Source organism: Sciurus carolinensis, chromosome 8, assembly GCF_902686445.1.
Source record: "Sciurus carolinensis chromosome 8, mSciCar1.2, whole genome shotgun sequence".
Lineage (NCBI taxonomy): Eukaryota > Metazoa > Chordata > Mammalia > Rodentia > Sciuridae > Sciurus > Sciurus carolinensis.
Window position 1 is genome coordinate 125,594,959 of NC_062220.1, and position 27,382 is coordinate 125,622,340.

Below are 27,382 nucleotides of genomic sequence, written 5' to 3' on the forward strand. Positions count from 1 at the left end.
CCATCCATCCACCCACCCATCCATCCACCCATCCACCCATCCATCTACCCATCCATCCACCCACCCATCCATCCATCCATCCACCCACCCATCCACCCACCCATCCATCTACCCATTTTTCCATCCAATATGAAGATTCTGCCCTGTTCCAGGAAGTATTCTAGGTGCTGGGGATTCAGCAGAAAGGAAAGAGACAGACCCCCCCATGAATCTTACAGCCCGGGGGGATTCCGACACCAGGGAGATAAACAAGTCAGTATCTGATGTTTGATATGAATAAGAACCTGACAAAAAATGCAGTGTGGACGGGACCTGGCGAGGGATGGGGGATGGTCATGGGAAATCTTAGGAGAAGGTGACCTTTGAGCAAGGACCTGGAGCAGGTGAGGGAGGAGCCCCCTGGTCAGGGTGGTGGAGCCTTCCGGGCCCTGGAGGAGCATGTGGAAGAGTCCTGAGGTGAGTGCCCAGCGGCTTGAGGAGGCGTGGCCCCTGTGGCGGGAGGAGGGAGAGGGGACACATTAGGGGAGACCTCTCCCAGCCCTGGGTGAAGAGCAGCCCTGGGTGGAAAGCCACAGCGGGGAGCTGAGGGGGCGCACAGGTCCTCAGGCAGGTGGGAGGCGGCGGCTGTGACATGGGGGACAGGCAGGGAGGAGGGCAGGGGCAGAAGGGATTCGGGTTGAGGTCTGGGCTGCAGGTGAAAGGTGAGCCTTCCTGCTGACGGGGTGGAGAGGGAGCAGGGGGCCAGGGACGGGGAGGTGGCCGAGTGTGCCATCCTAGCGAGCCCAAGCTGTGCGTCTGTGCCAGCCTGGCCACCAACAGATCCAGGCGGCCCGCTCCACGCCAGCCCAGCAGGTGGGGAGCTCAGAGGGCGGCGCCCGCCTAGCCTGGGGGTCCAGGTGGTGTCCAGGCTGAAGCCCGACCAGCATCCCTGTTGGATGCTCCCAGCTGCTCCGCGGATGCCAGGAACATCCCATTTCTGGTTCAGGGCCAAGCAAGGTGGCTGAGCCACCTGGGACAAATTACGCAATGGCTCTGAGCCTCAGTTTCCCCATCTACAAAAGAAAGGTCATGTCCTAGACCACTGGAACTTCACCCTTAAAATATGAGTTAATTTTACGGTGCTTTTCTGGGCAGGCTCAGATTCACACCCACAAGCACAATACCATATATAATTTCCATTATGGCTCCTGGATGTTGCTTGGGGCCAGCTGGGTTCCTCCCCTCCGTCCTCACCTCGAGGGCTCTTCTCTCCAGGCCCACCACGTCCCAGCTCTGGACCCCACTGCAGCTGCCCTTGCTCCGGCTCTGACTTTGGAGCCAAGTCTGTGATCTTGTAAGAGATCTCTTTGCCTTTGAAGGGAACATTCAGGTTAATGAACAAAGTCCCAGGCACGTGATAGGCTGGTTCAAGGTGCACGTGTGTGTTTTCTTTCCTTTAAATCAATAGCCTTTCACTCCAGGCTGCTGGGTGGGCGGGGGAGAGATGGAAGAGCCAGCCCCAAATGGGCTGGACTAGGGGAAGCTGGTTCCTGGGCCAAAGAATGGGGATTAACTGCCTTACAGTTGGGGATCACTACCTTTCTGTGCTCCCCCTACCAGCCAGCGCTTACAAATTTCTTTATATTTCTAGCAGGATCTTCCCTACAAGCTGTGAACTTCCCAAAGCCAGGCACTGTGTCTTAATTATCTTTACCCTCCGCATGCAGCACAAGACGAGGCACAGAGTAGGCACTTGTATCGTCATTTGCTGTAAATGACAGAAGTGCAATTTAAACTGGCTCAAGTACAAATAAGAATGTACTGGCCCACATAACTGGAAATCCTATGGTGTGGCTTCAGGCATAGCTGGATCCAGGTAGATAAGTCTTCAGAAACCCTTTGTCTCTCTTCCCCTCTCAGTGCGTTTTCTGCTCAGCTGCCTCCACTCTCGGGCAGATTCTCTGAGAGTTTTGGCCTCTGGTGGCTTCACCCTGACATTCTCGGGCTTGACAATTCCAGAGCAAAGCAAGCTCCTCTCTGTACACAGCTGCAGCCAGAATTGCGATTAATTCTCATTGGACAAACTTGGGTCACGTGCTCATCCGTGAACCAATCACCACGGTCAGGGAAATGAGATGCTCTGATCCAGTTCCTGGATCTCAGGATTGGGGCTTGGGGTTTGGAAACGGGGTGGGGCAGGGATATCATGAGGTTTAGCCCCATCCCCCCAAAAAAGGAGCATGGGGGATGGGATGGTCTCCCAGGAGGAAGGCTGAGGTGGTGCTGCAGAGAACAGGGCGTGGACCCTGGGCAGGTGAGAATAAGCGGCGTCAGCTCAGCGTTCAGAAATGGCTGGTGTCCCACAGGAGCTGGGCCGCTGGGCACTTTCAGAAACAGGAGGGTCCAGCGAGCCCCGTGCAGAAAACCTGACCAACTCTGAAACAAGGGCTCGGGTCCTCGCTCTGCCCCCGACACTGGCGGTGACCCCAGTTAGGGGGCCCCTGCCTCTCCGCACCTCGGTCTCTCCACCTGTAAACCGGCAGCCTCTGGACCAGGTGGTGGCCGTGGTCCCTGCTCCTCATTCAGTCGCTCATTTATCCACTTGTCCTTTCAATCCATGTTTGCTGGTGGACTTTGGAGGAATCTGGATCCCAGTTCTGATGTTTCCTAGCTGCATCAGGTTTGATTGACACACCTTTGCAAGTGACCTGGGCTCTGTCCCTCTGGACCACCTGGCGCTGCTGGATCCCCTCCAGTCCTGCTCACCTCCCCGCAGGTGGCCTGGGTCAGTCCCTGCAGTCACATGGCCGGCTGGACCTGGAGGGGGGTGGCCAGCCTCACAGCCCCGGCTCCCAGCGTCCCAGCTGCCGTTCAAACTGACCCAACCAGACCCTGTGAGGGATGGAAGTCGGATCCCTCTCTTCCCTTCTCAGGTGAGACCCTGAGCAAGGAAGTGGCTTCCCTGGGGCAGCGGGGGCAGGGGTTGCAGTAACCCGACCCAGAAGTGAGGAGCCACTGGACTTAATGGCCACTAAGGTAGACGGGAGATGGCAGGTGCCAGCAGTTCATGTCACCCCTGCAGTGAACTGTTTCACGAGGTTTCTGCAGATTCCCAGGGTGATGGAACTCCTGGATGGGTTTTCTCGAGATTCTGAGGCCAACCCCATTTGGCATGTCTCAGATTTGCTCTCCCTCCTTCTCGGTCCTTCATCCTCGCTGGACTAGGGTTTATATCCCCGATAAAGCATTAGCACCTTAGATTTGCCTCAGGCTCTGTTTTCCAGGGAAGTCAGACTGAGATGCTAGCTGTGTGACTTTGGGCAATTTACCTAACCTCTCTGAGCTTCAGATCTCTCATCTGTGAAAAGGAGATAATAACAGATCATCTCTTATAGCATTGTTGTGACATTAAATTGTTCTGACAGAACAGGCAAAGCACTTGGCTTAATAAATGACAGTGTTTATTAATATCATCACTGTTCACCAGTCACTGGATCCCATTATGTGAAAACATATATTTAACATTCAGCTCCATGAATATTTATGGGGTGTCAGCTTGGTGTCAGGTATTATGTTAGTGCCTGCCCTCCCTGTCCTCACCGTCTCCAAGATGAGGCAGAGAAAAAAACTGGGCAGTTATACTACAGTGTGATCCGTGATTTAATGGGGGTCGGGAGGCACATAAGACTCAGAGGTTTTGGCACCTAACCCACCTCGGGAGTCAGGGATGGCTCCTGGGAGGACCTGAAGTTACAGGTAAGATCCCAGGGACATGTAGTCATTAACCAAACCACAGACAGAGGGCGAAGTCTTCCTGGCAGGAGACAAGGGAGGGGCAAAGGTCTGGTGTTGGGGGAAAATCCCAAAGAATACGCTGGCTGTCACCCTCAAGAAGCGGGTGACAAGAAAAACAAAATGAATAAACGTGCATCCGCAAGAAAGTGTGAATGGGATCTTTGCCAGGCAGTGGGTGGGTTCTAGGCTATTCCACACAGTAGACACAGATCCCGGGGATGGGGGGACTATTCACATTTACATTAATTAAAAATAAAATAAAATTTAAAATTCAGTCCCTCAGTCTTGCAGGCCACCTTTTTGGTGATCAGTGCTTAGCTGTGGCTAATGGTGGACAGCGCAGCTGTAGAACAACTCCATTATTATAGAAAGTTCTGTTGGACAGAGTCACCAGAGTGTCTGAGAACTGGCAGCCTAATCAGAGCAGCCTTCCTGGAGGAGGAGGCAGAAGATGGCAGAGAAGGGGTTCCAGGAAAGACCCTGGTTGGCACTGTCCTTTGTCCTCAGGAAAAGGAAAGTCAGGGAAGGGGTTGGGCTTTGATTCTGGAAACAAGCACAACCTGACACCTCTGAGGCTAGGGTATATCCTTGCGTGAGAACTAAAAGGGAGGGTACAGGAGTGCAGGGGGAAGAAAGGAGGGGCTGGACCAGGAAGTCCCGCCTCCTGTGCGTCCAGAGGGATTCTGGGAGTTGTAGTTAGACGCTTCTTGGAATCCTTGAACCGTGATGGAGGAAGAGGGGACACCTGCCAGAATGGGGGAAGGGCAGGTCACCACTGAGGAAACTTCTGGACTAGGGGTCTCAGGAGGAAGACTGCCTCGCCCCCTCTCATGCTTATGTTCTGGAATAGAGAGGGGATGCCAAGTGGGAGGACTGAGTTGTCTGGGGCTGAGAAACATGGAACATTCATGTGAACAGAACCTCAGCCGGTGCCTTCTGATTCGGCCCAGGGGAGACTGAAGGTTCCTACAAGGTTAGACAGGACAGGCCTCACATGGTTCCTTAGCAGGTGTTGGTCACTTGTGGCTTCACATCCATTCCAAGTGCCTACAGTGTGCCCCGTTCTGTACAAGGCATTAGGAATCAGGAGTAAACTGAGGCATTAGGAACCAGGAGGTTCCCAGGAGGCAGAAGGATGGAAAGCGTGAGGACAGCCTCAGCAATACAGCGAGCCTCTAAGCAGCTTAGCTAGATTTTGTTTCATAATTTAAAAAAGAAAAAAATGCGAGGGCATTTTTTCCCCTAGCTCACTGGTGATCCCAGCAGCTAGGGAGGCTGAGGAAGGAGGATGGTGAATTTAAACCCAGCTTCCGCAGTTGAGTGAGGCCCTAAGCAACTTAAGGAGACGCTGTCTCTAAATAAACCATATTTAAAAATGGCTAGGGATGTGGCTCAGTGGTTAAACACCCCTGGGTTCAATTCCAGGTACTGGGGGAAAAAAATGCTGACTTTGAACTTTCATTCTAACCATCCCGTGTTTCCGGTCTCAAAGAGGTAGTGGTGGCCCTATGTAAAAGCCACTGAAATCGGTCCTGTCGATGACTGTGCGCATGACATCAGATGATCAAGGAGAATATCCTAGGACAGAAGACCTCGCAGGGCCTCTACATCATCATTTCTGGGTTTTTTCATTGCGGCAAATCTCTTGGGGAGCCTCAGGTGGTTCCTCAGTATAAAAGGGAGGGTGATGATCCCAACTTCAGAAGTGTTCAGGGCAAAAGTTTGGGCGAGCTGCCCCTTACCCACCAACGACTTGAGCTGATGATGAAGCGAGTGTTCCCACAGTTCGCCACACGGTGTGATGTTCTTTTCTATCTCAACCTTATCGAGGTCTAGCTGACTGAAAGGCAGAAATGACGGCAGGTCCTCCAGTTATCCGTGCTCAGAAATTTTCCTTAGGATCGGTGTCACAAATGCAATTCAATATACCTGTTGAACCGCCCCTGCAAAACATCTGTAAGCTCCAGAAGAGCCTGGATGCTGCCAGTGGCTTCAGTACTGTGTCCCCAGCAGGCGGCCCAGGGTGGGTGCTTAATAAAGATATGCTGCTGAACACAGTGGCGCGCGCCTGCAGGCGCAGCTACTGTGGAGGTTGAGGCAGGAGGACTGCTTGAGCCCGGGAATTCCAGGTCAGCTGGGGCAACACAGTGGGACAGCGGAACAGGCATTTCCCCTCCCAGGGGCGACTTCCTACGATTTTCTCAACTGGTCCACAAGTGTCCACTCATCACTTCCTTCCGCAACACCAGGGCAGCCAGCTGGGCTCACAGCAGGAGGCGCGCCGCGGCGAGGACACAGTGCAGTCCCCAGGCCCTCCGCGAGGGGGCGAAAGCGCCCCGTGCTGAGCTCGCCTCTCCCGGCCGGCGTCCGCAAGGCACGGTGGTGCAAGGACCCGCCCTCGCCCAGAGCCTCCGGAATTGCCGGGCGGCCTGGGGCGCTGGAGGGCACGGACCCGGCTGCCGGTCGGTGCCCGTGCGGGGCTTTCCGACCCGTGCCTGGGGATGGCTGCGGGGACGCGGCGGGTGCACGGTTTGAGGGGCGGGAAGGGTGTCCCCCTGACCTCCCGACCTCTGACGCGCCGGACGGTCCCAGACTCAGGCGCCCCGGGGCGGGTAGGGTCCGGTGGCCGCGCTCCGCCCGGGCTCTCCGCGCAGGCGCCGCGGGCTCCGGTTCCCATGGCGACGGGGCGCTTCCCGCCCGAGGCCCCGCCCCCAGCAGGCTAGGCTGCGCGGGGCCGGCGCGGGCAGGTGCGGCGGCCACGGGCAGGTGGCGGCGCGGCGCGGGCTGGCGGCGGCGCCAGGGTAGGTTGCGCGGCGGCCTCGCGGGGTGGGCGCTGGCGAGCCGCCCCCAGTCCCGACCGGCTAGCGGGCTGCGGAGGCGGCTGCGGGCGAGGGCCGCCAAGTTTCTGCCCGGCCGAGGCCGGGGGAGAAAAGTTGGCAAAGTTGGCCAAGGAAGAGGCGGGGACCCGGTGGATCCCCCGGGCTCCGGGTCTGCGGGGAGGGGCTTCCCGGTTTGGGAGCCGGGGAATCCATCTCCCGAGACTTGGGAGTGGATCCCGCGGGAAGATCCCGCACAGGGCAACCAATGGATCCCGCGCCGCCCGGTTGGCCACTTGGGAGTCGATCCCAGGAGGGATCGGGCGCCGGCGGCCTGGGATCCCCCTGGATCTCCAGCCAGGCAGTGACGCGGAGGGTAATTGGCAACTGAGAGTGGATCCTCCCCCCTCCACCGGTGTGAGGCTGGGGAGTGAATTCCGAGAGATCTGGTGGCCGGCAGCTGGGGGATCGCTGGAGATCCGGGGTACCCGGGCTGCAGCTGCTAGGAGCTGGACATCCGTACGGGTCGGAGGCCCGGGAGGTGGAACGTGGGCAGCGGGGCGCGGGCCGGGTCGGAGGCCCGGGCGCGCGGGCCTTGGGGGTAGCGAGGGTGGGCGGAGGGTAGCGCACTGGCCGCGGGCGCCGGGCTCGGCACGCGTCCTCTCCACTGGGCCTGCGCTCCTTCGGCGCGTCTTCCCTGGGCAGAGGATCCGATGAGATCAAGGCTCAGTCTCCCTGCTCCAGAAGGCCCCGTGTGGTCCCCGCCCCGGTGACGGCGGCGCCTAGGGACATGGGCGGGGCCCCCGGGAAGGGAAGCTGCCTATTGACCCCCACCCGAGCCTGACCTTTCCACACCCTCCTGGCGCGGAACGCACTGGCCTCGGAATCGGGGCGCGGCGCCCTGGAACCCTGCTCTTCGTGTCCGGGAGCGGGCCTGTGACCTCCGCTGGACACCTAAGTGCTTAGGGCTTCCTGCAGGCCAGGAGTGAACTTTCTCTAGCCAGGAGCAGCCATTACCTTTTGGAAGGGTAAGGACTGTACCTGTTGCACAAAGAAAAAGCTTTTTCTTTGGAGACTCTTGGTGACCTTGGACAAAGCGCTTACCCTGTTTGAGTTCAGGTTTTCACTAGTAACAAAGTGGGACTGGGGGCGTCACCCTTTCCCCTTTTGAGGGGACTGTCAGGGTGAATAGACATAAGAGGTTAAAAAATGTTCCTATAAATATTAGCATGCTCCTCCTTTCCCTGGTTCATCTCCTGGACTTCCCCTGCTTGCCTGAAGGAAGGCTCCAGAAACCCAACTTGCTGTCTTTTCATTGCAGACTTAGATGTTTAACTTGGCCTTTCTTTCTCATGGGTTAATTGCCCCTCTCGTGCCCCCCTGCAGAAAGAAGCCCTGGGGTTGGCTAATCAGTAACCAGGCATTTGGACAAGCCTTCTCCCATTTCTAATCCAGCAAGGATCCTGGACAAACTTGCATTGGTCCAAACCCTGGCATCTCGCTCCTTCCATTTGCTGCCAGGAACAGTTCCCCAGGTAGTTGTGCAGACTCAGGCCCAGGTCTTGGTGGTTTGGGGGGGAATCTTTTTACAAAGATCTGCGTGCTTGACAAAGGTGCAGTTACCAAAGAGAAGGACAGCGTTTCGTGCTTAGTGTCTGGGCACAGGTTTTGGCCGGGCAAGTGAGCTGGCCCGCTCAGCCGTTGCGGACTGCGCACCTACTAAATGCAGACAGGTGTGGCCCAGGGCAGTTCGGGATCTGTCTTCCTGGAATGACATTCTAGCTGTGGAGCTGATTGGCGCTGTTGGGAATGCCTCCCTCGCCCCTGATTCTGAGCTGGAAACCTCAGAGGTCCTGAGGGCTGCCTCTCATTCACCATAGACCCTGGCAGAACAGAGGGGCCAGCTGTCTGCCCCTGATTTGTCCCTCGGCATCACCAGACTATATCTCTGAGCAAGTCGGGGAAGGAGCCTCCGGGCTCCTCCGTGGGTGCGTGTACTCATTCATTCATTCAAAACATATGCTGAGACACTGTGTCAGAGGCGCATGCGCAGAGACGCAGCTCAAGTGTGGACGGCTTTGTGAGTAAAGGCACTTGTCTAGCAGGATGCTGAGGGCCAGAGGGGGGGGGGGGGGCAGCAGGATGGAGCTCAGAGTTTAGTTTCCTGGATTCTTGGCAGCAGGAAGAGGTTGGTGTCCTGGGTCCTAAAGACCAACAGCAAAGGCCGGGAGGTGGGAGGGAGTGTGGGGTGTTGGCCAGGGCTGGGCCACTGTGCTTAGGGACTTGGACTTCATTCCTGGGCAGTGGGGCGCCCTGGCAGGTTGTGTCTGTCCCTCTCGCCCTGGCTGATGTGGGGGACAGTTGGGAGGGGGCAGACCCAGAGCCCCGCGGGGGGCCAGTAAGGAGGCTGCTGGGAAAATCCAGGTGGACTGAACTTGCACGGAGCCAGGACAATGCTGTTGAAGGTGCCGATGGACAAGTGTGACGTAGGACAGTGCTACATGCTGAGAGAAGGTGTACGTCCCGGAGAAGGTCACCGTCGGGGGAGATGGCTTAGATCACGTAAGTGTGGGCGCTTGGCGCGGCCAGCCTGAGCACCTGTTGTCTGCCAGCGCAGGGATCGGCATCCAACATCCCAGCCCACAGGGACTCCCGTGTGAAGGTGGTGGGTTCCCGGCTCCCGGGTCAGTCGCAGGGCTCCGCTGTCCGAAGGGGGCGGAGCCGGGATTTGAACTTGCTCACAGCTTGCACTTGGCGAACTTCAGCGTCCGTGCGGTCGACTGGGCAGAAGGAACGGAGGATGGTGCTGCGGGTAAACCCAGGGAGGCTTCCAGGAGGCGGCGGGAGGGAAGGAGGGAGCCAGCCAGGGACACCTGGGGGCCAAGCTTCCCGGCTGGATTGTGGCTTGTGGCCTTGGTGCGGTACTTGTTTTGATACTCGGTTTCCTCGGCTGGGCTGGTGAAAGGGTCCTCCTCGTCAGAGGGGTGTTCTCTGGGTGTGGTGAAGTGGCACCTGGGATGTGCCAGGCACAGGGTCCGGCCCGGCTGTGCTGAGGATGTGGGGGTGTGACTTACCGTCACGGTCGGGCGTCAGGTGTGTTCCAGGCAGGGCCTGCCTCGCCCGCCCTGGTGCGCGGAGGATCACGCTCCAGCTGAGTCTTGGGGACGAGTGGGGTGGGGGCAGGGGGGACTGCTGAGGGAATTGGGGCTGCCCCTTGGAGAGCTGCATGATAGTTGGCAGGCCCCCAACACGGGGTGCGTTGACTGCATAAAAGACTGCCATCGAAAGTCCTCACTCCCCGGCCACTCTCTAAATGCCCAGGAAGGGTGGGAGATCCCCGCCTCGAGGATAGCAGCTCACGCATCAGATTATAGAGTGTAAATCCAGACAAGTCACTTTCCCCTGGGAACCTCAGTTTCTTCCTCTGTAAAATGGGAGGATTGGGGCGAACGCAGGTAAAGCTCGGAGCACGTCAAAGGCAAAACTTTGAGCCAGGACCTGGTCTGAGTTATTTCGTTCCTCTTTTCCTCTTCTTTGCAACAAACCCAGGCGATGTCTGCTCTGGGGACTCCCCAGTCCGTGGCTTGAGAAACCAGAGCTTTAAAAGCTCACACAGCTGGGAAGTGGAAGAGTCAGCATTTGAACTCAGAGCCGTCCGCTTCAAAGCCGTGCACTTAGCAACGCCTCCCTCGGCGCGGGGGTGGGTGGCCCTGGCCACTCCCACACTCAGTGCCCGTCGTTTCAAAGCAAGCAAACCCCTGTTTGGATTGAGGGACAGACACACATTTGCACGTACGTACGTAGTATTTTCCGCCACCAGTACAGTGTTTTGTGGAGAATCTTATGCGTGCCAAGCACTACGCCTGCAGGGACTGCAGAAGAGACCCCTCCAGGCTTCCTCTGGTCGGGGATGGGATTCGGCCAAATGAAGAAGAATGCAGAGAGTTATGGACTTGACTTTTGGGAAGGAGCTATCGCGGCTGCATTTGTTAATTGCTCGGTTTAGTGACCTTTGAGATGTTTTATAACCTTGTCTCCTTTAAGATTATAAAGCATGTTTGCAAAGCACGATCTATGGCTCTTCACATCGCTGAGTCAGAAGTGATAAACACACATCGAAATGCGCTGAGTATTAGGAAAATGACGCGTCGCACACCACACACCCAAAGGCGGCAAAACCATCTTCCACGGAGTGAAGAGGAGTCTCCCACCGCGAGCTCCCAATTCAACTTCTTGGAAAATTAGAGTTTCTCTTGACCCCAAAAGCTTTACCTATGCTTGTATGCTGTTTGGTTCCTTCCCAGTTCCTGTCAAACTCTGCTAATTATCAATGATTTTATTTTTTTTTGGTAGTGGGTATTGAACTCAGGGATGCTGAACCACTGAGCCACATCCCCAGCCCTTTTTGAATATTTTACATAGAGACAGGGTCTCACTGAGTTGCTTAGGGCTTCAGCCTCCCAAGCCGCTGTGATTGCAGGCAGACGCCACCGCACTCGACTAGCTATGATATATTTTTTACCTCCACTCTGGAATCAAAGGGATGGGTTAGAATCTTAGCTCTGCTGCTTATCTGCTGTGTGACCTTGGGCAGCTGACTTGACCTCTCTGAGCCCATTTCCTTCTCAACAAATGGGCATAATAATGGGACCTACCTATGAGGGTTGCAGTAGGGAATAACGAGAAGAGATTGGCAGATGGTATGCGCTCCACGTGTGTGCTGGTTATTAATTGTCCTTGTCATTACTAGTAGTGGTTCTATTTGGGGGTTGATATTATGGCCTGTTTCCCCCACTTTCAGCTCTAGAAGGCAGGAGCCCCATTTGTCCCTCACGGCTGTGATCTTGGTACTGCCCGACAAAGTAGGTGCTCAGTAAATAGTTGGGGTTCAACAAATGCCCTTTTTTTGTAGGAAATTCTACAACAATAATGTAAAATGAGGAATTCCACACAGACATCAAAACCAGATCCGGGCACTCACCCATCCCAGAACGCGTCGATTTGCTCTGCTCTCCTTAAAAGCCGGGCACTCCAATGCTCGGAAGTGCCATTATTCACCTGGCCTGCCTTTGAGGGACAGCTGCTTTTTGCTGTGCCACACGGTGCTAGAATAAACACCCCTGCCCCATTGTCCTTGAACAACTCCTGCAGGGGACTGGGAGATACGTTCCAGAAGGTTCCTGTGCAGCCCCGTACCTTTTACACATGCGCTGAGGCTGAGGGAGACGGAGACTGAACATTTCAGAGGGGACGCCGGTTGGCTTTTTCTCGGCAGCCATGGGCCCCGGCCTGACGACGGGGATTGTTCCTCTAGGTTCCACAGGGTTCTGTAGCCTTTGGGTTTTTCTCCAACCTGCTGGAGAGCGTGTCTTGGAAGACATTTACGCATGAGTCCTTTTGGAAATATGTGGTCTTTGTGTTGGTCAGGGTTTCCTACGGTCCTGCTGCGTAACAAACATCTCCCAGATCTCAGTGGTCTTTGCATACAGCAGGCATTTGTTTCCTGACACCTGGGTCAGCAGGTGTTTGGACCGATCTGGTCGGGTGGCCTTCTTTGAGATACCCAGGGTGACAGGTGACAGCCTGCTGGGGGCCTGGTTTTCTGTGCGGGCCACCAATGTGTGGGAGCTCAGCAGGAGTCTGCAGTGCCTCTGAATGCCTCATGAAGTACTGAGAAGGTGTTGCTCCTGCCCTCGACCTGTGGTCCCCTGCACATGGCCAAGCCCCACATCAGTGAGCGGCAAGAATCGTGACTCACGGGCTGTGTGGGATGAGTGGACCCAGAGCAGGGGCTGGTTTGAGCTGATAACCCAGAACGGGTCGTTCACCCGCCAAGTCTCAGTTTCCCCATCTGGGAAGTGGGGCCAGTGCGTCCTTTCTCCTCAGCTGCTGGGAAGCCTGGACACAGTATTGGGTGGCGGGGGAGGGGCACGGTGGGGGCCACTATCTGGGTGGCGATTTTTGCTCGGACCTGCTTACAGTTGCTCCAGCCCTGGTGGCACCCGGAGCCGCGGCTCTGCGCTCGGGTCCCAGCGCTGCCCCTTTTGGGGGCACGTGACCTTGACCGGCCTCATCCGATTGGTCCAGCCCGGGTTCACACTTTGTGAAATGGACACAGGGTGCCTGGAGGCACAGGAGGGACCGTGACAGGCTTGGCGCTAAGTAGATGAGTGCGCGATTGTCCGTGAGGCTGGCATGGAGCTGCGGGGGTCCTGCCTGGCCAGGGTGGGAGGAGCCGACCGCCTGGGCCCGACCCCCGCTCCCTCCACTCGCTTACTGTGTGACTTTGGGTCAGGCAGTGAGCCTCTCTGGGCTGATTGGGCCTCATGGTTGATGATCATGAACTATGTCAACAGTTCCCTTCATGCATCTGCATCCCCGCGGCTCCTGGTTGCTATGGTTACGGTTATTAGTGGCACTAGTGTGGGGAGGGCCTGAGGGTGCCCCCCGGGGAGCCCCAGGGCCTGGAGTTTGGCCCCTGAGCCTGTGTTTTCCGCTGCCCTCCTGGGAGCAGAGGGGCTGCCTACTCAGGGGTCACGGACACCCCCGCAGAGCAGGCCCGAGACCCCAGGGCAGCCCCGATCCAGCAGGCAGACTGGGCAGCCTGAAGTCCCTTGTGAAGCACCCGCAGGCTTCTGCGCCCCGGGCATTGCCAGAGGCCACCCCCGCGAGGGCCAGGGGCAGAGTCACACACTCCTTCCTGTTCACCTCGTCAACATTTCTTGTACATCAATCACATGCCGCGTCCTGTCCTGGGTCGCCTTTCTGAACAGAAGCGGGGCGGGGCCGTGGAGCCTGGGGCAGCTCAGGCCTGGGCTTCCTGTGTGACCCCGGGCAGCTCACCTCACCTCTCTGAACCTTTCCTCGTTGGTGAGTGTGTCTCTGAGGACCAGCGTGTCCTTGGAGGAAGAGAGGGCAACCTTTGACCTGCAGGTGCAGGTGACTTCTCTGCTGGCTTCTCCGCTTCCGGAAGCTCGGGGGAGGTGACCGTGGCTGCCACTGCTCTTTAGGTAGAGACCCAGCTTTTGAGAAAGACCATGTTGTACACAGTGAAGTCGAGCTGAGGTGAGCCAGTAGTCTCCCTGCTGGGCTCTCTCCATTGCTTCATTTGATCTGTGCCCCCATTTTACAGATAAAGAAACTGAGGCTCAGAGAGGGAGCCACTTATCCAGGACCACCAGGCAGGGGGACCGTGCACCTGGGCAGGCTGACTCCCGCCCCCCATGTCCCGAGTCTCTGCCTCTGCTCTTTCCCAGACAGAGTGGAAAGATCCTGTCTGCACATCAGTGCTGTGTGACTTCAGGCGAGTGACTTTACCTCTCTGAACCTCAGTTCACCCACCAAAAGAAAAAGGCAAGATTCTCCCTGCAGAGCCATGGTAGGGTTAGATGGGATAACAACATAAAAAGCCCTTTGCACACGGTAGGCACTTCAAAAACGGGAGCCTCCCCCAGAGAAAGATCAGCTCTGGGTTTTAAAAACAATCGACGTTCTCCCGAGGTACCAGCCACGCTATAAATCTTCCTTGTTTGTAGTCGTAGCAGAGATATTAGCAGTGGCCGTAATAAAAAAATAATAATTAACCTCTGTTCCTGTCCCTCTGATGCGGATTCGGTACTTACTTGACGAAGTCCTCGTAACTACCTTCAGGACGGGTGTTGGCATGGTTCCCATTTCACAGAGGGGACTGAGGCCCGGGGAGGCCCAGGTTGGGGCTGTGTTTTGCTTCCTCAGGGACTGAAGTGCCCTCTGGGGACCGTCCTGTGGACATTAGTGTGGGGAGGGGACCTCTGGGCAGAAGGGAAGGCCAGGGGCGCGGCGGGCACACCCGGGTTCTCTGTGAACTTGGGCCTCTGTCCTGCCCTGACTTGAAGCCTGGGCCCAGGCAGGCCCTGCCCTGGGCACTGGGCAGGGCCTGGGAGTGACTGGGGTGGGGACCCCCAGGGCCCTTTGGCCTGGGCAGTCGCCAAAGCTCATCCCTTTCACTGCAGGGCCCTGCACTCTGTCTTTGTTTCCTGTGCTGATCCTCCCATGGCCGAGCCGAGCTCGCAGAGGGGTCCTAGTCCAGGGGAGAGGATGGAGAGGAGGTCAGAAAGCTCCTGGCCGGAAGTCAGGCCTCCCCTGTTCTAGTCCCTGCTTCTCTGCTGTGTGTCCCTGAGTAAGCGCCTTCCCCTCTCTGAGCCTTTTGTTTTGTTTGGGTTTTTTTTTGTTTTTATAGGCATAAAGCAAACTACGTAAGTAGGTCCCAGGGCCTCCTGCTCCTGCTGCACCTTCTGGAAGGATCAAAACCAGCCCTTCACAAGGCAGGACTTGGAAAACCACAGCTTGCCCAGGGCGTGCGGCGCCTCCCGCGCCCTGCCAGTGCTGTGCTGTGCGCCGTCTCAGATCCCAGCGGCTCGGGCAGAGCTGTCCTTACGACCCCAAGGAGGCCCAGTCGGGACCTGCTTCCTGCAAAGTCCTGCCCCATCCACCCTCTGCCTTGGGAGCTCCAGGGCCCTGGGACACTCATTATGTTCATCTTTGTGTTTATTGAGCACCTACTGTGTACTGGGGCTGGGTGCAGAGGAAGGAGAAAGAAGCAGAGAACCTGGCTCCTCGCTTAGGTGGGAGGACACGATGCCAGAGGCCTGGTCACTGCCCGCTTAGCTCCACAGAGGTGGCCGCGGCCCAGGTCTGGCTTCGCTGTGGGGGTCTCGACAGGGCCCCTCTGTCCTTCCTTCCTTTAAGTCACTTAAAGGGGTGGGCGGGGGTGGAGGGAGGCGGCAAGAAGCCTGGAAGAATTTTTGGAATGTCCAGAATGCTGGGGGCCCCGGAGCGGGCGGCCATCTCCCCTGGCCACACCGGGGTCAGCAGCACGGCCACCTCCTGCCCAGACCTCTTCTGAGGCCCGCCTTGGAGGACAGGGGACTCAAGGCCACGCGGCCCGTCACCTCCCGCTGCCTTCTCCCCACTCGGGCGTGGTCCACCCTGTGGGCCTGGGGTCTGCACCAGGGTCCGGAGCTGGGCGCCGGGAGCGTGCGTCCCATGGGCGGTGCTGCTGGGGACCGCCCACTGTGCGCACGCACTGTGGAGCGCCGGGGGTCCCCTGCCTCCTCTTCGCTCCATCTCCACCCTTGGCGGATTCTTCCTGCTGTCGCCTCCTGGCAGGTGCAGCTTGAGATCCCTGTCAAATGACCTGGCGGGTGACCCTCATCTCCTTTTCCAAAGCGACCGCTTTCTGCTCTTTCCACCTGGCGGCTCAGCAGCCCCTCTTCACGGTTGGACCTGTGCAAACACAGGCAGCCCTAACGAGGAGGGGGAGCCCTCCCGACACCCCGCACTCTCAAGATAACCCGCGCCAGCCTTTTGGGCTGGCATTTTTAAACTTGTCCAGCACTGCGCACGCACACCTGTCGGTTGAGAGATGTCCGCCCTGTATCTTGGGGCATAGAATAGGGGTTCGCTGCTCAGGTGGCTTGGGTTCCAGTTCTGGCCCTGAAACCTCCACGCTGTGTGACCTTAGACAGCTCACTTGCCCTCTCTGAGCCTGAGTTTCTCCTGTTTACGAGGAGGTTGCTCTGAAGAGTCAGTGAGTTATTGCCCGGGCGGGGTTTGGAGAGCTTGCGTCAAATGCTCCATTCCTACTAACCGCCTTTTCACGCAGGCGCGAGCTCTCCCCGATTCTGGGGAGACAAGCCCCTTCTAGAAGGCTGTGATCTGCAGCTGTTGGGAGACCGGCGTTAGGCTGGGTGCGCCTCTGCGTATACAGTGGTGCTTGCGTCCTTTATCTCCCTAGGCTGGGGCTGCCCAGACCGGGGACTGGGCCAGGTGGCCAGGCCACACCAAGCACACTGGGTGCCTTCAGAGCCCGTCTGTCCTGATCTCTATCGCCTAGGGATGCTTCCTGTCCCTGCCCAGGCCTGGCGGTCATCCAGGTCCGGGCTCCTGGACGGTTCCCGGCGGGTGGGCGGAGCTCAACCAGAGCGCTCCGCCTCCTCCCCAGGCTGGGGGAGGGCACGGGTCAGCGACTCCCTCCAGGAAGGCTGGCCAGCAGCGTCTCCCCGGGTTTGTGGGCCTGGGCGGGTGACCTGCACCCTGGATCCACGCTCAGCTTCCTTCTGAGCGAAGCGGGGCTGATCAGCTAGTGGGGTGGCTGGGCCCCAGGGTGTCTGGCCTGGGCCTGTCCCCCGGCCCTCGGGCGCCTTCATGGACGGCAGCAGCCCTGGCCCAGCGGCCTGTGCGAGGTGCCGGCCAAGCTCCGCCTGGGTCTTCCGGACGCTCCGGCGCTGTTCATCCCACCGTGGGCTGTCGCTCCAGGGATGTTGGGAGTCTGTCTACCACGGGTCCCGTGGGCCGTGGTGACGGGACGCAGCCGTGGAGCTGGCGAGGCAGGGCTGGTGAGGCGGGAGCGGTTTCCTCGCCGACCCCGTGGAGCCATCTGGAGTCTTGGGTCCCATCCTGCTGTGTGGTGTCTGTGACGCTCCAGTGCCCGTCGTGGCCCCTGCCTGAGGTCCCCGGGCCCTGCCGGCCTGTTTGAGTGGCGCTGAGGATGGCTCCCAGTTTTGGGGCCCCAGGGTCGGGTTTGCCCAGGTAGATCTCCACCGTCTCTCCGACTTGGGGTGACCGTGGGGCTGTCACTGAATTCGGGCCCCTTAACGGCCTCTGCGGGGCGTGGAGGAAGGTCAGGCAGGGCGTGGACCTGCCCGGGCTTCAGGGCTGCTGCCACCCTGGGCTTTGCCGGTGCTGCCCCCAGGGCGGGCAGGGGACAGGGGACAGGCGCCCGGCCGCTCAGGTCCTGCCCTCCATCCGGGCCAGGCTTTGGCATCAAGATGGTGCTGGAGTCACGCAGAGCCCCAGTGCACATCTCGGGCTGCGCGTCACAAAGACGTCGTCCTTAGAGGGTCACTGTGGGACACAAAGGATGCGAGAGCGGGAACAGGACCACCCGGTGTTACCAGGCGGGCGGGGACATGGCTGGTGGCCCGACCGTCAGCCCGGAGGGTTTTCACCGAGTGCTTTGCGAATCTCCCCGCGTGGCCTCGCTTCGCCCCTTCAAAAAACCAGCCCCCTGGGAGGCTGAGTCCAGGACTCTGCCCACGATCACCTTCAGGGCCACCTGAAAGATCTGTGTGCTCCCTCGTGGACGTCTGCCATCGCCAACCTGCCCCCGCTGGCTTCTGTGCATCCCCCACCCGCCTCGCTTCCATCGCCCGTCGGTCCGTCTGTCCATCCATCCGTCCGCCTGCCCTTTCACCCCCCCGTCCATCCATACTTCCATTCACTCTTGCCCGTCAGCTTCCTTCCATCTGTCCATCTCCCATCCCTCTGCCCCTCCTGTCCACCCACCGTCCCGTGACGCTGTTAGTTGAGCACCTACTCAGTGCCAGGCACCGTTCGGGGTGCTAAGGATGCAGCACGATGGTTCAGGGCCTTGGGAACCGGGCATCCAAGTGGAGAGAAGCAGGAGCCCAGCCCACGGACACCATGGAAAGCTCTAGAGAGTGATTCAGAGCGGTGGCCAAGATAAAGGAAGGTGCTTTGAAAGACCCGCGTGTGTTTTAGATGGGGCAGTTAGGGAAGGGCTCTTTGAAGAAGTGACCTTTGTGCTGAGACCCGAGGGACTTGACGGAGCTGGCTAAAGAGCCCAGGGGAAGTGTTCTGTGCAGGTGCAAAGGCCCTGAGGCAGGAGCAAGCTGGGAGGAACCAAGGTGCACAGGGAGCGGGCGGGAGGGCAGGAGGTCCGCCCTGGGCCTCGCTGGTGTGTACGGTGGCCCTTCATGGCAGGACCTGGGGCAGGTTTTGGAAAGAACGCTCTGGCTGCTGAGCAGAGAAGGGACTTGCAGAGCAGGTGACAGGAGGCAGAGGAGGCAAGTGGCCCTGTAGGTGACAGTAGGTGGCTCAGGGCTGAGGACAGCACTCCCTCCGCTGCCGTCCCCCAACCCAGACCCCAGTTTGCCGCCATGCCCACGTCTGTATTTCCTTCCTGTCTCCCCGGGGGACGGACGTCCTGGGGGGCAGGGACTGTTGCTCAGCATGGCCGCGGACTGGCGCCCGGCGAGTAGGTGAGTAGTGACGGCCAGGTTGCAGCCGGAGCAGCCTGTGCTCGGAGCCTCCTGGCAGGCCCTCGGCGCCTGGCGGATTTTCCCGTGGTGCAGCTGGATCAGCTGGACCCGGCTCTGGGGGGCTGCGTGGGAAGGAGCCCTTCTGTGCACTTGAGGACTCAGGTTCAGATTTGCAGCTGTCATGGCTCCGCCTTGTGGGCTAGGGCAGGTCCCACCCACTCCCCAGCCTGCTAGCAGAACAGTGATGGCAACGGGCCGGGTGCTTCCCTCAGCCACCCCTGGCCCGAGTCAGGCTCTGTGCTCTCTGTTCTCACAATGACGCCACAAGGTCGCAGCTGTTCATGTGCCCATCTTCTAGATGAAGAGACTGAGGTTCAGAGAGGTGATATCACTAGCACACAGTCATTCAGCTGGGAGGTGGTGGAGCTGGAGTTTGAAATAGAGCTAATGCACGAATTCAGCGTTTCCCAAGCCCCAGTCATTCTTGTGTCATTTTGAAATTTCTCTTTTTCAGATTTTCATACCTGGACTGCTTTTCAGTTCATTTCTGTCTTGACCTTGTCTCTTCTTAAGTAACAGCTTGATTGAGAGAGAATCCGTACCATTCAGTTCATCCACTTAAAATATATAATTCAGTGCCTTTTATTATAGCCACAGATACGTGCAACTACTGCCACGGTCAATTTTTATTAAAATATTTATTATTTTTTATTTTTATTTTTGGTACCAGGGATTGAACCCTGGGGGCACTTAACTACTGAGCCACCTCCCCAGCACTTTTTTGTATTTTATTTAGAGACAGGGTCTCGTTGAGTTGCTTAGCACCTCGCTGTTGCTGAGGCTGGTCTTGAACTCGAGATCCTCCTGCCTCAGCCTCCTGCGTCACTGGGATGACAGGCGTGGGCCCCTGCACCTGGCAATTTTAGAACATTTTATGACCACAGAAAGAAATTCACCCTTGTCAGCTGTCGCTCCTCATTTCTCTCCCACTCCTTGAGCCTTCGGCAACCACAAATTTCTATCTGTGTAGACGTGTCCGTTTGGACCTGCCATCTCAAGGGACTCAGCGTGTGACCTTTTGTGACTGACGTCTTCCGCTTAGCAGGATGTTTTCAGGGTTCATCTGTGTGATAAGAATCGGTCTCTCTTTCCTTTTTGATGCCTGCGTTCTAATCCCCTGTACAGATATACCCCATTTTGATTCATTCTGATTTAAGTTAATTTGTTTTATTCCCAGGGCTGGGGGGCCAAACCCAGGGTCCCGCAGGGACTAGGCGAGCGCCGTGCCACTGAGCTCCACCTCTGGCCCCTTGATCCATTTTCAAAACTCACGAAAGACCATTTTAAAGTTTGTTCCATGTGACGGTTGCACTTAACCTAGTGCACCAGTGAGTCCATCCCATAATGCATCGATGCATGCATTGCCATGGTACCCACCCCACCTGGTGCGCCCGTCCCCTGCCCTGCAGACTGAGGGCCACCCGCAGAAGGGCTGCCCGGTGCGGTTGATCCTCTGGGCACAGTGCCCCGCGTGGGTTGCCCTCCCTCCCGTGAGCGAGCCGGCTGCTCGTCCAGGGGACACGTGGAAGTGCCTCCTCGGGTCTGCCCGCCGCTTTCTCAAAGCAATGAATTGGCCGTGGCTTTGGCACTGGGCGTGTAGTAGGTGCTCAATAAACAGAGCAGAGCGACTGGGCTCCTTGTCCAGGAAGCTACTGGGTCCTGGGCTTCGCCACGCGGCCGGGCAGCCCTCACCAGCCCCGCGAGCCTCCACAGAGGGGACCCTCCGCTCTGAAACCGCGATGCATGTAGCTCAGCGCGAGGGGTCCCGGTCATTCCAGAGGGCCCGCCGCCAGGTCAGCAAATCCATCCCTTTTTCCACAAGAGAAAAGCCTCAGAGAGGGTGGTGACTCAGCCCAGGGAGCCCAGCAAAGATGGGGTGGGGGAGACCCCAGTTCCCTGCTCAGTGCGTTTCCTCTCGTTTCCTGGCCTCCCTCTCCGCGTGGCAGTGGTGCTGCTGAGCCACCAGCAGGGGACCCAGCTGTGGCTTCTGGGTCTGGGGTGGGCGTGGACCACACTGGGCCTGGGAGGTGCCACCCGGCGAGCGGGTGCTGAGTCTCCCGCGCCAGCTGCAGTCAGGCTGTCCTCCCCCACCCAACCTGCGCCAGGGCTGTCCCCGCGCTGCAGGACCTGGGGGGACCGCTCCTCCTTGGGCCAGCTCTGCCTGTGGACGGCAGGTCCCGGCGGGTGGGCAGCAGGTCCCAGACCCAACAGGCCCATCTTGGGAAAGTGTCCTCTTCGGGGAGGGAACACAGGGGTGCGGGGACCCTCCCATGCCCCTGGCTGGTCCCCAGCTGCTGGGACCAGTTGTTGGGGGGACCTGTCTGCTGCCCTCCCCGGCGGCATGAGCTGTCCGGGGCCACCTGCCAGACCTGGGTGCCCCTACAGGAGCCTGTCCCCAGGGCCAGGACAGCCGGACCCTCTGGTGTGGGCTGACCACAGCTCCACGGGGACAGGTCTGAGTCCAGTCTCACCTCTGCCCCCCACACTCGCTTCCTCCGGCTCAGTGTTCTGACTGCACAATGAGATGCCGGGGTCAGGGGGCTCCGGGCACTGGGAGTGTAGTAGGTGCTCAATAAACAGAGCAGAGCGACTGGGCTCCTTGTCCAGGAAGCTACTGGGTCCTGGGCTTCGCCACGCGGCCGGGCAGGCTCCTCGGTCAGCTGGGTTCTCCCGTCTGGGGTGGAAGGACCTCGGAACCCACTCAGGGCCGTTGAGGGTCAGCTGAGCTGCTGTTGAGGGCACTGGCTGTGGTCAGGGTCACTATTAAGCTAATGCCAATGTTTCCATAGTCAGAGTCCCATGTGCTTATCGGGGGACCCTGCCTTTGTTAGAGGGGCCCCCAATGGACAGTGGAGGCAGGGCTGGACGTTCTGGAAACAATGTTTGTCCAAGGCCAGGGATGGTGCTGTTTTCCGCCCTGCCAGGACTCAGGGCTGGGAAGGTTGCTGTCCCCAACTGCCCCTGGGGAAGGTCCTGGGTCTGGCCTCGTGGAGCCCGGGAGGCAGGGGTGGGAAGGCCCGATGGAGGCCCTCAGTCCCTGGTCACCTGGGGCTTCACCGCCCCCTCCTGCCCCCTGGGGGGATCCAGGGTGGGGTCCCCACACAGGGCGGGGCCTTGGCCTGCAGCCCTTCTGCCAGTTGAGGGTGGGGGTTCCCGTCAGGAGCCTCTCTGCGCTGAAGAGGCCTCGGTCCTCGCCGGCTCCAGCCTCCCCGCCTCCCCGCGGGCACCACCCAGACCACAGGCCAGAGGCCCCTGTGCCCTCGGCTTCTTCCTGTGGGTCCCCCCAGACCGCAGAGCCCCAGAGGGGAACCACGGTGGCCACCACAGAGTCACAGCAGGTGACGAGCTGCACACCCCCGCCCCTGCGCACCTGCCTCTCTCTCCACACCAGCGCTCATCCTCCCCCCGCCCCAGGGCCCCGCTTCACAGATGAGGAAACCGAGGTTCAGAGAAGCAAAGCGCCCTGAGGCCTATGCGGCTGGCACGCCGTGGGACGGGGCTCTGACCCGCAGCCGGGGCCCAAGCCTGAGCCTGGAGCCCAACTTTGAAAGTCACTCTGTCCTTGAACTTGTGATGAGATACCTTCGCCTCTGCAGGTGACGTCGAGGACAGTCACGTCCCCGTGCAGCCACCACCCCCTCCAGGACTCCATAGTTACTTTGGGAAAATAAAACCCTCTTCCCCAAAACGCCCCCCGCCTCCAGCCCTGGCACCCCCCCGCTTCAGTGTCTGTGAGCTCGACAACTCTGGGGACCTCACCAGTCACCTCAGACAGTATTTGTCCTTTTATTTATTTATTTGGGTGCCAGGGATTAAACCCAGGGGCACTCAGCCACTGAGCCACCTCCCCTGAGTTGCTATTTTGTATTTATTTAGAGACAGGGTCTCCCTGAGTTGCTTAGCGCCTTGCTGTTTTTGAGGCTGACTTTGAACTCAAGATCCTCCTGCCTCAGCCTCCTGAGCCGCTGGGATGACAGGTGTGTGCCACCACGCCTGGCAGTATTTGTCCTTTTGAGTCCTGCTTATTTCACTTGGCACGATGCTGTAAAGGTTCACCTACCTTGTAGCGTGGGGCAGAATTTCCTTCCTTTTCAGGGCTGAATAATATTCCACTGTGCACACCCTACATTTGGTCCATTCATCCCTCAGGGGACACTGGGTCGTTTCCCAGATTTAGTTATCGTGAATAATGCTGCTCTGAACGTGGGTGCACAAAATACCTGTCCGAGTCCCTGCTTTCAATTTTTTAAAAAATTGTATATCTTGAAGTGGAATAGCGGGGCCATGTCTTTAAGCTTTTTGAGAAACAACCATACCGTTGTCCACAGTGACTCTGTCCTTTTTATATTCCTCCTCAGGAGTACGCCAGGGTCCCAATTCCTCTGCCTCTTCCTTAACACCTGCTGTTTTCTGGGGTTTTTTTTTTTTTTTTTTTCGTTTTCATTTTTGAGGTACTGGGGATTGAGCTCAAGGGCACTCTACCACTGAGCTTCACCCCCAGCCTTTTTAAATTTTATTTTTGAGGCAGGGTCTCCCCAAGTTGCTGAGGCTGGCCTTGAACTTGTGATCCTCCTGCTGCAGCCTCTGGAGTAGGTGGGATGATGGGTACGCACTACAGCGCCTGGCTCTTCTTTCTCTCTTTTCTCATCCTTGTGGGGGGAAGCTGTCCCCTGAGTTCTGAGGAGACTTAAGGGCTGTGTGTGTTGGGCGTCAGCCTCTAACACCAGGTGAGATGCATTGCCTGCTCGGATGTCTGTCAGGGTGACGTGTGTCCCGCAAACACCTCGGCTGCCCCCACTGGTGCGCGTGCTCCCCGAGGCTGCAGCGGGTGGACGTGGCCGAGGTCGCGCCGGAGAGTCCACTTCTCACTGGCCAGCGTGCACCCTGGCTAGCGCCTCTGTTGGGAGAAACCCTAAGAGCTGGACTTCAGATCCTTCCAGGACGCTCTGGATGCGGAGGAAGGAAACCCCAGGTGCTGGGGACAGTCCCGCCCGGGCGACTGGGAGCCCAGCTGGGGATGGAGTCCGAGCCTCCGCACCGGGAGGTTCTGGGCACCCGCTGGAAGCAGGGCCCCGTCCCATGACGAACTGGATCGGCTGAGGAGGAACATAGAGGGTTCACTGTCACTCCTGAGTGCCCCCGTGCAGAGCCCCGGCTCCGTCACACACACGCATCTGTGACTCTGGCCACATCTGTGCCCCTCCTGGGCTGTGAGTCACCCGAGATGTGGGAGTCACCCCGCCCGGTCATCCTTAAACATCACCGTGCGTTGGAAGACGCCAGCCATGCTGTCCCCAAATTGGAGGTTACGTTATAAACACAAAGGACAGCAGACGGTGGCCTCAAGTTCCCACCAAGGAAAGCCCGTGACAGGGAGCGGGGCCCCGGAAGGCCTGGCCCCGCCGTTGTTCCCAAGCTGCAGCAGCTAGAGTGGCAGACGTGTCAGAGAGGCCAGCGGGACGGGGTGGCGACCTCCGGGCGCGCGCTTCTTGTCAGCGGTAATTCACGCCGGCCTGCGGCCCCTGCACCCCAGCCTGAGCACAGAGCTGGGGGGACAGGTGCAGAGAGGGCCCCGCGGGACAGGGGACGGTTTCTTCCAGGTCCAGCACCAGCCGCTGGCATCTGCCCTGGGGTGTGGGGGTAACCGGACTCCAGGGCACCCCCTGGACCCTCCCTGGCCGCCAGGCTGAGGGCGCGCCTGCGCTGTGCGCTCTGGGCAGGGGGCGGCGCGGAGCCGGGGAGGTAAATCTGGTGGCGGGTCTGCGCTCCAGAGCCCCAGAACCTCCGGAGAGTCAAGCAGCCTTTTATCTACGGGGTCGCCAAGGCTGGACTCCTGGCTGGGCACAGGCCAGGCAGGCGGGAGCGGGAGGCAAAAGGTTTCAACTCAGGGTCCACGTCCTCCCTCCCTGGGTGGCTGGCAGCATGGTGGCTCTTTGGGGGCACTGGCTGGGAAGCCAGTGTCTGAGTATATCCTCCCGCCCTTGCCTCCTCCTATGTGCTGTGTGACCTTGGGTGAGTCTCTTGACCTCTCTGAAAATACTCCTTGACACCTGCTGTGGGCCAGGCTCTATGTGGTTGCTGCAGGGAACCCCAGGCTGAAGTCCCCTTCTGCTTGGGGCTGATGGGCAGGAGGCAGAGGCGGACACCGCCACGAGGAAGGAGAGCAGCCAGCGCCGAAGCAGGTCTGCCAGATGGACTGGAGCCGCGAGGTCAGCCCCGGCCCCACCAGCAGAAATGCTTTTCCGACGGTTGGAAGGCCAGAGTGTTCGCAGGGCCACACTGTCCCCGAGGCTGGAGAGGAGAATCCTTCCTTTCTTCCAGCCTTTCGTGGCTTCTGGCAGTGCCTGGAGTTTCTTGGCTTGTAGCTGTCTGTCTGTTTGTCTGTCTTCTTCTCTGGTGTTTGGATGAGGGCGCACCGCAGGCCAGGATGTCCTCATTCAGGTCCAAGTAATTACGCCTGCAATGAGCCCGTTTCTAATCCCAGGGGACAGGAATCCCTGGAGCGGGAGGCAGGGCTGTGGGAGCGGAGACTTAAAGGACGCGGGTGGGAGGAGTGTCCACGGGCTGGAGCGCATGTGCAGCCGTGGGGCTGCAGGGCCAGGAGCCCTAGGACCTTGAGCATGCGCAGAGGGGCTGGTGGGGCCAAGGGGGCTGGCCTGGGGTCTGGGCTATGGAGCCATGAGAAGGGGTTTGGATTGCATTTTAAACGCCTGGGGGGTGGGGTTAAGCAGGGCGTGGTGTTGACTGGATTCCCTTTTGCAAAGAGGTCATTCTAACTGGGGAGGGGCGTGGCCGCGACTGCTGGAGCACCCGCTTTGAGGTCCCCCAAGCTCATGTACATCCCTTCAGGGTTTGGATTCTCCAACCCCTTCCGGGTAAGCAGAGCAGTACTGTTGTCCCTGAGGAAAGGAAGGCCCAGAGAGGGTGAGCACTTTTCCCAGGACCACACAGCCAGGATGAAAGGAATTCAAGGCAGCGGCCTGTGCCTTGTGTCGTATGAATGCTTAACACACCTGGAGGTGACAGTCCACCCTCACAGACAGCTGGGAGTCTGTGGAAATGCTCGAGGACAGAGCGTGGGTGCGTGTGGGTCTTACACCCATTATTTACCCAGCTAAGAGAAGGTGTAGCTGTGCAGCAAGGGTGGCCATCTCAGCCACTGGTGCGTCCCCGGGCGGCTGTGTCCCCCATTCAGAGGGAGCTGCTAAGGAGAAAAAGCGGGCACTCTGCTCTGACCACTGTGATGCCCACCCCTGAGCTTTTAGAGGGTTTGGAAAAAATCCTGGCCCTAGGCATTGCCAGAGATGTTGGCAGGATGTTGGGGACTATGCCTCTCCTGTGTGGCACGTGCGCTGGCATGAGACAGAACAGCTTCATCCGGAAGTAAAACAAACTCAACTCTTAAGCGGAAACATTCCCAAGTGTGAACTGGACCATTTTCCCCCAACCCGGGTTTAAAATGCCACCAAAGCCAGGTGCCATGGCGCACCTGTCACCTCAGCAGCTCGGGAGGCTGAGGCAGGAGGATGGCGAGTTCAAAGCCAGCCTCAGCAACAGCGAGGCCCTAAGCAACTCAGTGAGACCCTGTCTCTAAATAAAACACAAAATCGGGCTGGGGGTGTGGCTCAGTGGTCGAGAGCCCCTGAGTGCCATCCCCAGTTACAGCCCCCCCCCCTTAAAAAAAAAGTCACTGAGGTCCCTGGGTCAGGCAGGAGGCGCCAGTGACCTCCCCAGCCTGTTCCCAGCGCAGGAAGAGGCCTTGTGTCCGGCAGCCCCTTTCTGTGGTTCCTCCTTTGTCTGGGCGCACAGGGAGGGACGGGAGAGGAGGCCCTGTTGCTCTTTAGCAGCAGAGACCCCCCCCTTTCCGCTGAGGACTCCTCCAGCTGTGTTTGGAGAGGCGTGGGTGCTCCCTGGAGGGCAGGCTGTGACCCTGGCTGCTGGCTGGACCCTCCCTGGCCGCCAGGCCAAGGGCGCGCCTGCGCTGTGCGCTCTGGGCAGGGGGCGGCGCGGAGCCCGGGAGGTAAATCTGGTGGCGGATCTGCGCTCGGGCTTCCTTCCTCTCAGGAAGGCCCGGGTGGATGAATCACGTCCTGCCTTTGTGAGCCCACAGAATGTCAAGGCCGTGCTGCCGGAGAGGCGCCGGCCCAGGGCATGTCAGGCTCGGATTTGGGACGCTGGAGGGACTCTGGGCTCCCGATGGATGACGCTCGTGGCTTCCCCGGCCCGCAGGTGCCTTGGTCCCTCCGCCCACCTGCGCATGGCCAGCCGGGTGGTGGTGGCGCAGCTCTGGCGTGGGCGGGGCCCTGCGGTCTTCCTCCGCGTCGTTATTTGAGCACCTGTCACAGTGACCTCAGGAGCCAGGAACCCAGCATGGACAGGAGGACAAGGCCCCCAGCCCTGGGAGCGCCAGAGAGCGCAGGGAGTGACTCTCTTCTCTAAGGACCAGAGAGAGCATTGTGACTTTTTGGAGCATAAACCCTGCACAGCTGATTTCCCGCGTGGGGGCCAAGTATGCAGATGGGTCACAGCCCGGGGGAAGGCCCCGGGGCGTCCTGGGCAAGTCGGGGATCCCGCGCCTTCTGCAGAGACCCCGCCCACAGGGCCGCCCCTCGGTCCATCAGCCCCATTCCCTCCCACTTGCCCTGGTCCCCCAGCCCTGCCTCCTGGGCCCTCCTTCTGGAAGGTTCTTTC

At 58.9% G+C, this 27,382-nt stretch overlaps 2 protein-coding genes across 2 annotated transcripts in view; one reads left to right on the forward strand and one right to left on the reverse strand.

Annotated features, from left to right (window-relative positions):
• Positions 1-1,332, reverse strand: part of Lhfpl7 (LHFPL tetraspan subfamily member 7) — a 10,860-nt gene extending 9,528 nt beyond the window's left edge. The window contains exon 1 of the mRNA XM_047562839.1: positions 1,234-1,332. The gene's annotated coding sequence lies outside the window, so the exon portion shown is untranslated. The remainder of the gene's footprint in view (positions 1-1,233) is intronic.
• Positions 1,333-8,783: 7,451 nt separating this feature from the next.
• Positions 8,784-27,382, forward strand: part of Kiaa1671 (KIAA1671 ortholog) — a 142,459-nt gene continuing 123,860 nt past the window's right edge. The window contains 1 exon segment of the mRNA XM_047560118.1: positions 8,784-9,152. The gene's annotated coding sequence lies outside the window, so the exon portion shown is untranslated.